We start from the raw sequence: 9393 nt of genomic DNA on the forward strand, positions 1-9393 counted from the left end.
AGATGATCAGATAGAATTATATCTTTTGTTGTCACCTTTTAAAGTTCAATCTATTAAAAATTTCAAGTTTCTCACCATACACCATAAAACATGATGGTGGAATCCTCACTGCTAAATTAGTACTTGCTAAAGTATTATTGGTTGGTTCAACCAAATCTTAAGTAAAAAAAAACGTAGAAGACATAATATAATAAATAAACAATAATAGGTAATAAGAGATATAAATAAATAGTTAGACTCCACAATAAGCAAGTTATAAAATAATAATAATAAATCAACTTTTTCAATCAAAATATTTAAAATATGCAAAATAAAATCAATAGTCATTCCATTTACAAATTGTACTATATACAAAGATAGTATTGTAAAAATAATACTTTCACCAAATAAGTCTTCAAAAAAGATTGAAGATATCACAAATAGTTCCATTTAAAACTCAATTTTTTTAAACAAAACTTCATAAACCATATCCATTCACCACATTAACCTTTTATATATGTGAACGAAACTGACCAAATAAATGTGATATTAATCTTAGAGGGTATAAGTAAGATAACATAGATCATCATAGTATAAACTTGATATCAATGTTATAGGGTATAAACAAGATAGCATAGACTATCATAAAAAAAATCAATGATTTATTTATTGAAAAATATAAATAAAAAAGATATATGACATGCATGGAACCATTCAAATTGCATTAAAAACAATTTTAGAAGATAAACTATAGCATAAAAAGAAAGATATATAGAAACCTTTTAAAATTAAATAAAAATAAAAAATCAAAAGGTTATAGATTAAAGAATATAGAATTAAAATTAAATATATATGTGAATATATAACAACTAAAAACAAAGTTAAATAAAAACCTAAATTTTAAAAATACTAAAAATCTCTTTCACAATTAATTTATATTATTATTCTTATTTTAATTATTATTTTTCTCACAAGATAAACTAAATGAAGGCTAAAAAAGATCAATATGAAGTCTTAAGATTATTGTAACTCAAAGTTTGTAAATATATATTAAACTAATGAGAAAGATATTTAGTTTATCATCACAAAAGCATTCTAAAATTAAAAAAAAAAAAAAAAAGCCCAACAAAAACCTTGAATTTATACATGTTTAAAAATATAAGCATGTAAAAAACATAACTAATGGCAAACATGTTTTCAACACAAAAGAAAATAATAGAATTCTACCTTGCATGCTAAGTATATAATCAAACTTGCAATTAATTTTAATTTAAAGTATTAGCATGCAGACTAGTAATAAAAAATATCTATGTCTAAATTAAAATAAAAAATGATATTTATTTGTTGAAATACTTTAAAGTAATAAAACTTTTTTTGTTGTTAATGATGAATCATTTGTTCTTAAAGCTTTATTACTCATCACTTATGCAACTAGAATATTTGTAATATGCCTCCCAAGATTCTAACACCACTACTTTGATTTAGATATATTTTTAAATAAGATTTTTAAATTAAAAATTATATTACTTATTTTTTTCTCAACAAAATGAACCTCAATTCTAGATTTGAAAGAAAAACCAAATCATAAAAAGAAGAAGATAAACACTAAAAATGTAGATGAATAATATAAAAAAATAGAAAAATTCAAGTTGAAAACTCTTCCTTCACCATCTTTTTCTAGGGTATTTTGAAAGTTAAAAAGTTGAAGAATTAATTCTTACCATTATCAACTTTTAATTAACCATTATAAATCAAGAATTAAATATATATATAAAAAAAACAAGGTTTTTTCAGGTAAAACAATCAATTCTTTTGTGAGATTAATTTCTTATTCATTTATAATTTATTCAAATTATGTTAACTAAAAAAACTTTCCAACATTTATCAATTCATATATTTCACAATTTATTATATAAAGCATATATAATATTTTTTATTGCTTAATTAAAAAAAATATGATATATCAAACCATATCCATAGCATAATTACTTTGTTTTTTTTTTTTACGTTAGAAATTAACTTAAAAATCTTACATGCTGCACGCAGATCACTCCCAGTTAATTAACATTAACTACTTTTTCACACTTAATCCATTCATTTTTTTAATTTATTTTATTTAGTGAAAATATCATCTTTGCGTTTTAATATGAAGCGCTGATTTTAAAGCGTAAGTTGTAGGATACAGGTCGTCTGATACCAATTTTACCTAAAATTGTAGTTGCCAAGAAGCGTTAATCGCAAAGCTAGTCTTCTCTATTTTACAATAAGCCCTCGATTTTTGCCTCCAAAAGCCTACATTGTAGGATGCAGGTCGTCTGCAGCCTTCCATGTTTCAGGCTATCTAAAGACACATTGCATGAGCCGATATTTTTTTTATTAAAATAATTTTTTTATTTTTAAAAATATTTTTAATACCAAAATATTAAATAATTTAAAAATATAAATAATTATTAATTTAAAAAAATTAAAAAATTATAAAAATACTTTTAAAATACTGGAAAAAAAAAAACCAAACAAGTTACACGTAAAATGAAACCGAAGCGAATGCTATCATGTACAAATCCAAGGCAACTCAGCCAATTCACCAAAATTAACCTACTACTATGCAGTAACCAGTATAGTTCTGAAAATGCCAGTTTCATGTCCAGCTTCACACCGCTGGCTGTTACCATGGCAATCCTACTTCCATTCTCGTTACTCAGACTCAAAGGAGTCTTTGATATAAGATCGATAAGTATGAGAAGATTATGACTCCAGGACAGTGTTTTTAAACCCGGCATGGTGGTCAACCTGATCCCAGATTTAGATTATGAGTTTTTTCCGAGTCATCTAAATTAATTTAGTTTTTTTTATAAATCAAAATGATATTGTTTTAATTATATATTAAAAAAAATTGATGAAGGTTATGTATTCCAGCTTATCGCTCAAGTGAGAAATCCTATGTAGATAATAAGCATCCAGCATGTATTTAGGAATGGACCAAAGTGCACCAAGCCACAGCCTTACCCATTTCAGCAGCTCTCAGGATAACATCTTCAACACCTCTTGCCTCCTCAGGCTTCACCAAAGCAATTCTGGCAACTGCACAAACAGCATGAAAGCAGAGTAAGGCAATTGATCCCCAAAATTTGACAGGACAAACTGAAAGATCAAATCAACAGACACATAAACTTGTGCACTAGGTGAAATAGTTAGATTATACTGCTGAGTTGCAAGGAGGATTATAGCTACGAGTAGCTTCTGGATCTCTTTACTTTTTCTCGTCGTACAAACTGGCTTGACGATGGTACTGTATATTTATTCTTGCATGCCAACTTGCAGATTTCATATGGAATTGGTTGATTTGCCAAAAGTCATGTAATCTGAGCTTAATTTTGCAAAAGTACTTAGAATTCTCTGTCCAAAAGTGGGTTCACAGAGATCCATTTGGCATATCAAGCATCTGTTTGTATACGCTGGTGTATGTTATCATCTATACCTCGAAAATCATTCTGCTATGATCCTCTAATAGGCCTATCCATGTATCCAGTGACCATTTCTGTCACATGCATGGTATCAGTAACATAAGATGAATGTCTTTTAATTAAATTTAGATAAAAGTTTATTATTCAGATCTGGAGATCGTCTGCATTGTCAAAACAGCAGTTGAAAAATCTCCCTGGTGAATTTCTACTTTCTGAATCTAAATGAACAACATATGAGCTGAATCACTCTACAATCACCAAGGAAATTACAAACATCCTAATAAAACCCCAATAAACGAGACTGATACATTCATTTTTAACAATTCTTAGATACATTATTATAACATGTCTGCAACTGATAAAAGGAAGGAAAAATGGAAACTTCATATAGGCCAAAAACTAATAGAAATAAAGAGCCACAGGGATTCAAGAGTGCTCATGTTGACAATGTATAGTAATCAAGATATTGGTGACTTGGTAGTCTCTACCTTGACAAAAATGTGAACGCAGCTACAGAGAAGATTTGAGAAACTACAAACCCTAAGGAAGTCTACAGAAAGAGCTTGAAAAGAAATTCCCGAAGTTCCTAGTAAAAGACACTATTCCTCGTCTTCTGTGAATCTAAATTCTCTATCCATGAATTCACTAGCAAGCTCCATTAATTTTATGCAAAATTTCAATAAAAGACATGTTGTTCTATGATACCATGTTACATTATTGCATCATAAACAGAGTTCCAAATCAAAAATCAAATTAACTACCAATTCATTAATGAAACATAAGCCGGGTGGTAATTCGATGCTTTCTGGGAAGGGAAATATGTAACAAGATTTTCAAGAGAATGCATGCACAATTGAAAGATAAATAATGATCTTATTAAAGAACTTCTATAGATGATCTCAGATGTGAACTTAATTCTTTCTCGTGCTTCAGAAGACAAAATCCAACTAAGCATCATTTGCCTTCGCTCCTCAGCATCTCTGCATCAAACACATTATTAGTCCTCTAATCCAGCTTCAGAATACTGTATCATAATAATATTCGCAAGTCATAACACAAAAATCCCATAATCTGTTTGGAATGAACCTTAACTTCTGGCTTTCTATTAATTTCTTTAAAAACAACAACCCATAAATAGCCCTGCTTTCAAACATCTGAAAAGATTTTGCGATTCCTTTACTCGGAAACTGGAAAACACCATCTCAAAAAAAATAATATCTCGTGCATAAAGTTTATGCTCTCATTTTGAAAGCAAGTTTCCAGAAACCAAAACAGGCCCTTAAAAAGTATCGAGTACTAATGCAAAAGTAGAATTTCAGAAACCAACCTCTTTGTGTCCTCCCGGGCCTTCTGCTATTCAGAATTTTGCTGATTTCCATGTTTAATTAGCAGTAAACTTTCTGTTAGAAAATTCAACTGGTGATGTACTGATATTTGCTCATAGAAGACTAAGTATATTGACACAATATTTAATGTGGTTCAGCAAATCGCCTATATCCACGGGAAAGTCAATATTATTAGAGATAAAGAAAGAACACAAAACAAATACATGGAGGAGAAGGATTACACCCACTCACACTCAACTTCCAGCTCACTGCTGCAATAGCAGCAGGGCTGTTACCCTTGGCAGCTCTCTTTTTCTCTCTTCACTCTTCTCTTCACTCTTAACATTCTCTCTCTCTCTCATTTTGCTCTCAAGCAATACCTCTATTTATAGGCATCAATGATAAGACAAGATCCACAAATCATGGCATGATTTGTGGCACTCATGTGGCAACATATGGGTTGCACTATTTTTGTCAATGGTGGTGCAACTACCATTGTAGCCTTTTGACAATAATAACCCTACTTCCTAGGGTAGGTTGCAAAATATCTTGCCCATTAATAGCATATCCTAACAATCACCCCCTTTGACATTTATATGGGCAATTGTTCTCTTTTTTCTTTAGTACAAGCTTGCATCCTGCAACTCTTCCAAACTTACTATTCTGAAAGCATCTGTGGCCAAGTTTACAGGTACTCGCCAAACCTTTCAATCATCAGAGTTACCAAAGCACACTCTTGCTCACACCAAAGGTTCTCTTCAACCAGATGATCTCCACATCACATCTAAAAAGTGTTAACGCTTGTCTCTGGAATACAACATTCCCCTTCAAGCGTATCAACCATACTCGGTCTGGAATGATTTATCAAGCCTCACACCAAGGCTTACAACACACACTCAAACAGAAATTTCTATTTCCAAGTGCGATAGTCATTATTTAAGCATCTCAATATGATCACAAGCTCACCACTCTTACAAGAGTCTACTCATCTAGGATTTGCGTCCACCCTCTGTTCCACCCTAGGAACCATGCCTTACTTCTTCGTAAGTCTCCCGCTCTTAGTCTCAAGACTCCAGGTAGCTCTCCACCTTTAATTATAGGGGCATCCCATTAAAGGTTGATCCATATCTGTCTTCATACTCTAAGTATTACAATGCCATTACTGAGCTCACCACCTGACAAGAGTCAACTTATTCCAGGAACCTGCGCATACCCTCTGCTCCTACATAGCAGTCACATCTTAATGCTCCACAAGTCATCTACTTATTGTCCAAGAAAAATATCTTCTAACTCATTGATCTTTAGCATAAGGGCAATATTCATGAAAGTCAATTTGTCATTTGTCTCCATACTCATCATAGCCACTTCAATAGCTATCCATATTGTTCACTCATATCTAGCCATCACATCGGCTCTGGGCGTTCTGAACTAGGGCTTCTATAATAGCCCTCACACCTTCTTCTGAGGTGTCTTCGCTCGGCATCATGCGGCGGTCTGATCTTGGACTCATCTCATGGCCCTCACATCTTCTTTTTAAGATGTCTTCGTCTTTTATAGGCGGTCACATCCTCCTTCGGCTGAGACGCTTCAAAGTGGCTCCAAAAATTCTCTACCACCATATGGACTATAGGAGAGATCATTGTCACTAATCACATAGAAAAAGAGAGTTACAGTAGACTCCTCGCAATCATCGATCTCGATTTCTATATTTAGAGCTTTTATACCTTTCTACTTGACAGCTCCACCCATACCAACTTTCTTTTGGTGTCTTTTCCTTTCATCATAGGTACTTATGTAACAGTTTATCTTTCCATCCTTGCATTCATTGGAAAGGTCCTCGCATGTTGTCTTCATCAAAAGCACAAAAGACTTCCTGTTGTACAACCTTCACACAGTCTCTACTCTGAGCTTCGTCTGGGAACTCTTCTTCTCCTTGCACCTGTTGTCTCATTATAGTACCTCGTTGGATCCGCCGGGTACTTCTGCACAATCTACGTGTGCCCTCGTGCAATTTTTGTTCTCCAGATTCTCTTTATTCATTGCTTATGTTTGACAGCAGCTCATCCTATCACAACACCTATCCAAGTCAAAATAAAGTGTCAATCTTTATCTCCTTGTTGTATTTCTCTACCATTATCAAGGTCTTCATCAATTCTCCCCTCGAGAAATCACAGTCACCGAATCTAACTTTTTAGAGAAATCACTACTCAATTAGATCCTTGAACATATGAAACCTAATTGTTCCCTTGTACCATCATATTGCTAGTCTTCAACCATTTCATTACAAACTGTTATATATACGAAAATAGTACCATATAGATAATCCTTCCACTAAGCAAGTTCCTAGGAAAGATTGGAGGGGTCATACTGGTCCCGTTTAAAACCCAATATCCTAGCCAAAACTTCTTAGGCTATATCTATCCATCGTACTGTCTTTTTATATATACAACCATTTGCTAACTTTGTTACGGCTTTCCTTTACAAGTGATCTAGAATATTCTGGTTTAATACATGATTTCTCAACATCTGGCAAGACTACCAGTGCTTAGATTCGTCAAGATTGGTCTTCAGTACTCTCCACCTTAAATTGTACACATGATCGGGTGTTTAAAGTGTCTCAATTTTGCCTTCCCTCAAGGCAATTAAAATTTCCCCACATAATAGTTCAACATATGTAATTGGGCAAACATGTGTGATTTCTTCTTCTTCATCTCCATCGACCACCATGATGACCTTCAGATGCCTCCTGATCGGGCAATCTCTCTTTAATAATTCATCACTGTCATTTTTTATCTCAATCTCAATTATCGGACCATACCATTGAATTCAGAACGATCAAATTAGTTGGAAACAAGTCTGAAGTCGTCCAAATCACACTTCAGACAGCTAAGATTTGATCAAAACAATTCTAGCCTCATTAGTGGTCCAGATTCAATCTCAGATCCAGTTTCACGTATAATTAGATACACTGGATCCTTTCTCTCGGCTCACGGCTCGGCTCATTCTCAGCTCACAGCTGTTGATGTAACATATAGGTCCCACAGTGCTGACTAGTTGCTAACATAGCATGCCACCTGTGCATGCTGACACAATGGTGATGTCATGATGATGTCATCATCATTCGGATCTAGCACGTGGGTCGAGTCGTTTGGTATTCAGGTCAGGTCAACTCATTCGAACGAAGAAGACGCATGTGACGCGTAGCGCGCGTCTGCGAGTGTGGCCAACCACCCCGCTGGCGCGTGAGGACATTTCCGACGTCCAATTTCGACGCGGTTTTCAATAGTGGCTTCGTCTCTTCCTCCTCTACACAGTGGTATGGTCAAAACATAATTTTGGCAACTTCTATTTCTAAGCAAAATTGACACGACTAAAAGATTGATGTCTTCTCCCAAGTGCAGGAGTGTCGAAGTAATAAATAACCCGGCAAGACCGGGGTCGAACCACAAGGAGGTTAAGTGTATAAATTATAGATGACAACAACAACAACAACAACAACAAATCGATATTATTAGAGATATAGAAAGAACACAGAACAAATACAGGGAGGAGAGGGATTACACCCACTCACACTCAACTCCCAGCTTACTGCTGCAATGGCAACAGAGCTGCTGCCCTTGGTAGCTTTCTTTCTCTCTTCACTCTTAACACTTTTTCTCTCTCATTTTGCTCTCAAACAATACATTTATTTATAAACATCAATGGTAAGACAAGATCCACAAATCATGACATGATTTGTGGCACTCATGGTGGCAACACATGAGTTGCACCATTTTTGTCAATGGTGGTGCAACCACCATTGTAGCTTTTTGATAATGGTAACCCTATTTTCTAGGTGCAACTATCATTAATAACAAATCCTAATACTTTCAACAATGCAATCATCATAAAAGCAAATAATCTTTTTAAATGCCAAAAATACTTTATGCATACAAATTAAAAGAAAACTAAGGTAATAACAATGATAATAAAAAGTCACGATTACCATTCTTCGTTGAGCCATAAGCTCGCGCATTCTTCTTTGTCTAATTGCTTCTAACTTAGGATCAGCCTATACTTAACAACAACAAGAAGAAGACTTGAGCAGGAAAAAAAAAAAAAAAGGTCCTTTGATTTTTGGCAACTAAAAAGGACCCCAACTTTGAAGTGTATTTGGCCTAAATAATGGAACCCCACATGAGATCAGTTCATATATTACCTCCTTGTATGAAAATTACGCGTTCATAATCTAAATTGAGTATCTAAGAATTAAGCCAACAGAAAAATAAAACCGAAAACATTAGAGGGAAATTAAAGGAGACAATGAAATAGCAAAACAAAAGCATTTGAAGCATGCCATTGATTGATTGGAGTGATGCAGAAAGTTGGATTATTGCTGAAGATTGTAAATCTGTCTCGGCTTGTAATGCTTTTCTTTGCTCCTCCTGCAAAGAGAATTTTTATAATTATGGGCGAGTGCTTTCTCCAAGTCCTTACTAGTGTTTTATTGGTATAAAAAATATTTATTATATTTATTTATAATTTATTACTAAATTTAATATTTAATAAATGAATACACAGTGATAATAAAGTTTATGAAAAAAATTTATATAAGAAATTATAAAATTATTATAATTATAAGATTT

General features: G+C 33.4%; 1 pseudogene; it reads right to left on the reverse strand.

Moving 5' to 3' along the window:
• Positions 1-2592: 2592 nt before the first annotated feature.
• LOC105140291 (DNA-binding protein DDB_G0278111-like) lies at positions 2593-9191 on the reverse strand (annotated as a pseudogene).
• Positions 9192-9393: the final 202 nt, after the last annotated feature.

This window comes from Populus euphratica, unplaced genomic scaffold, assembly GCF_000495115.2.
Source record: "Populus euphratica unplaced genomic scaffold, PopEup_1.0 scaffold238.1, whole genome shotgun sequence".
Lineage (NCBI taxonomy): Eukaryota > Viridiplantae > Streptophyta > Magnoliopsida > Malpighiales > Salicaceae > Populus > Populus euphratica.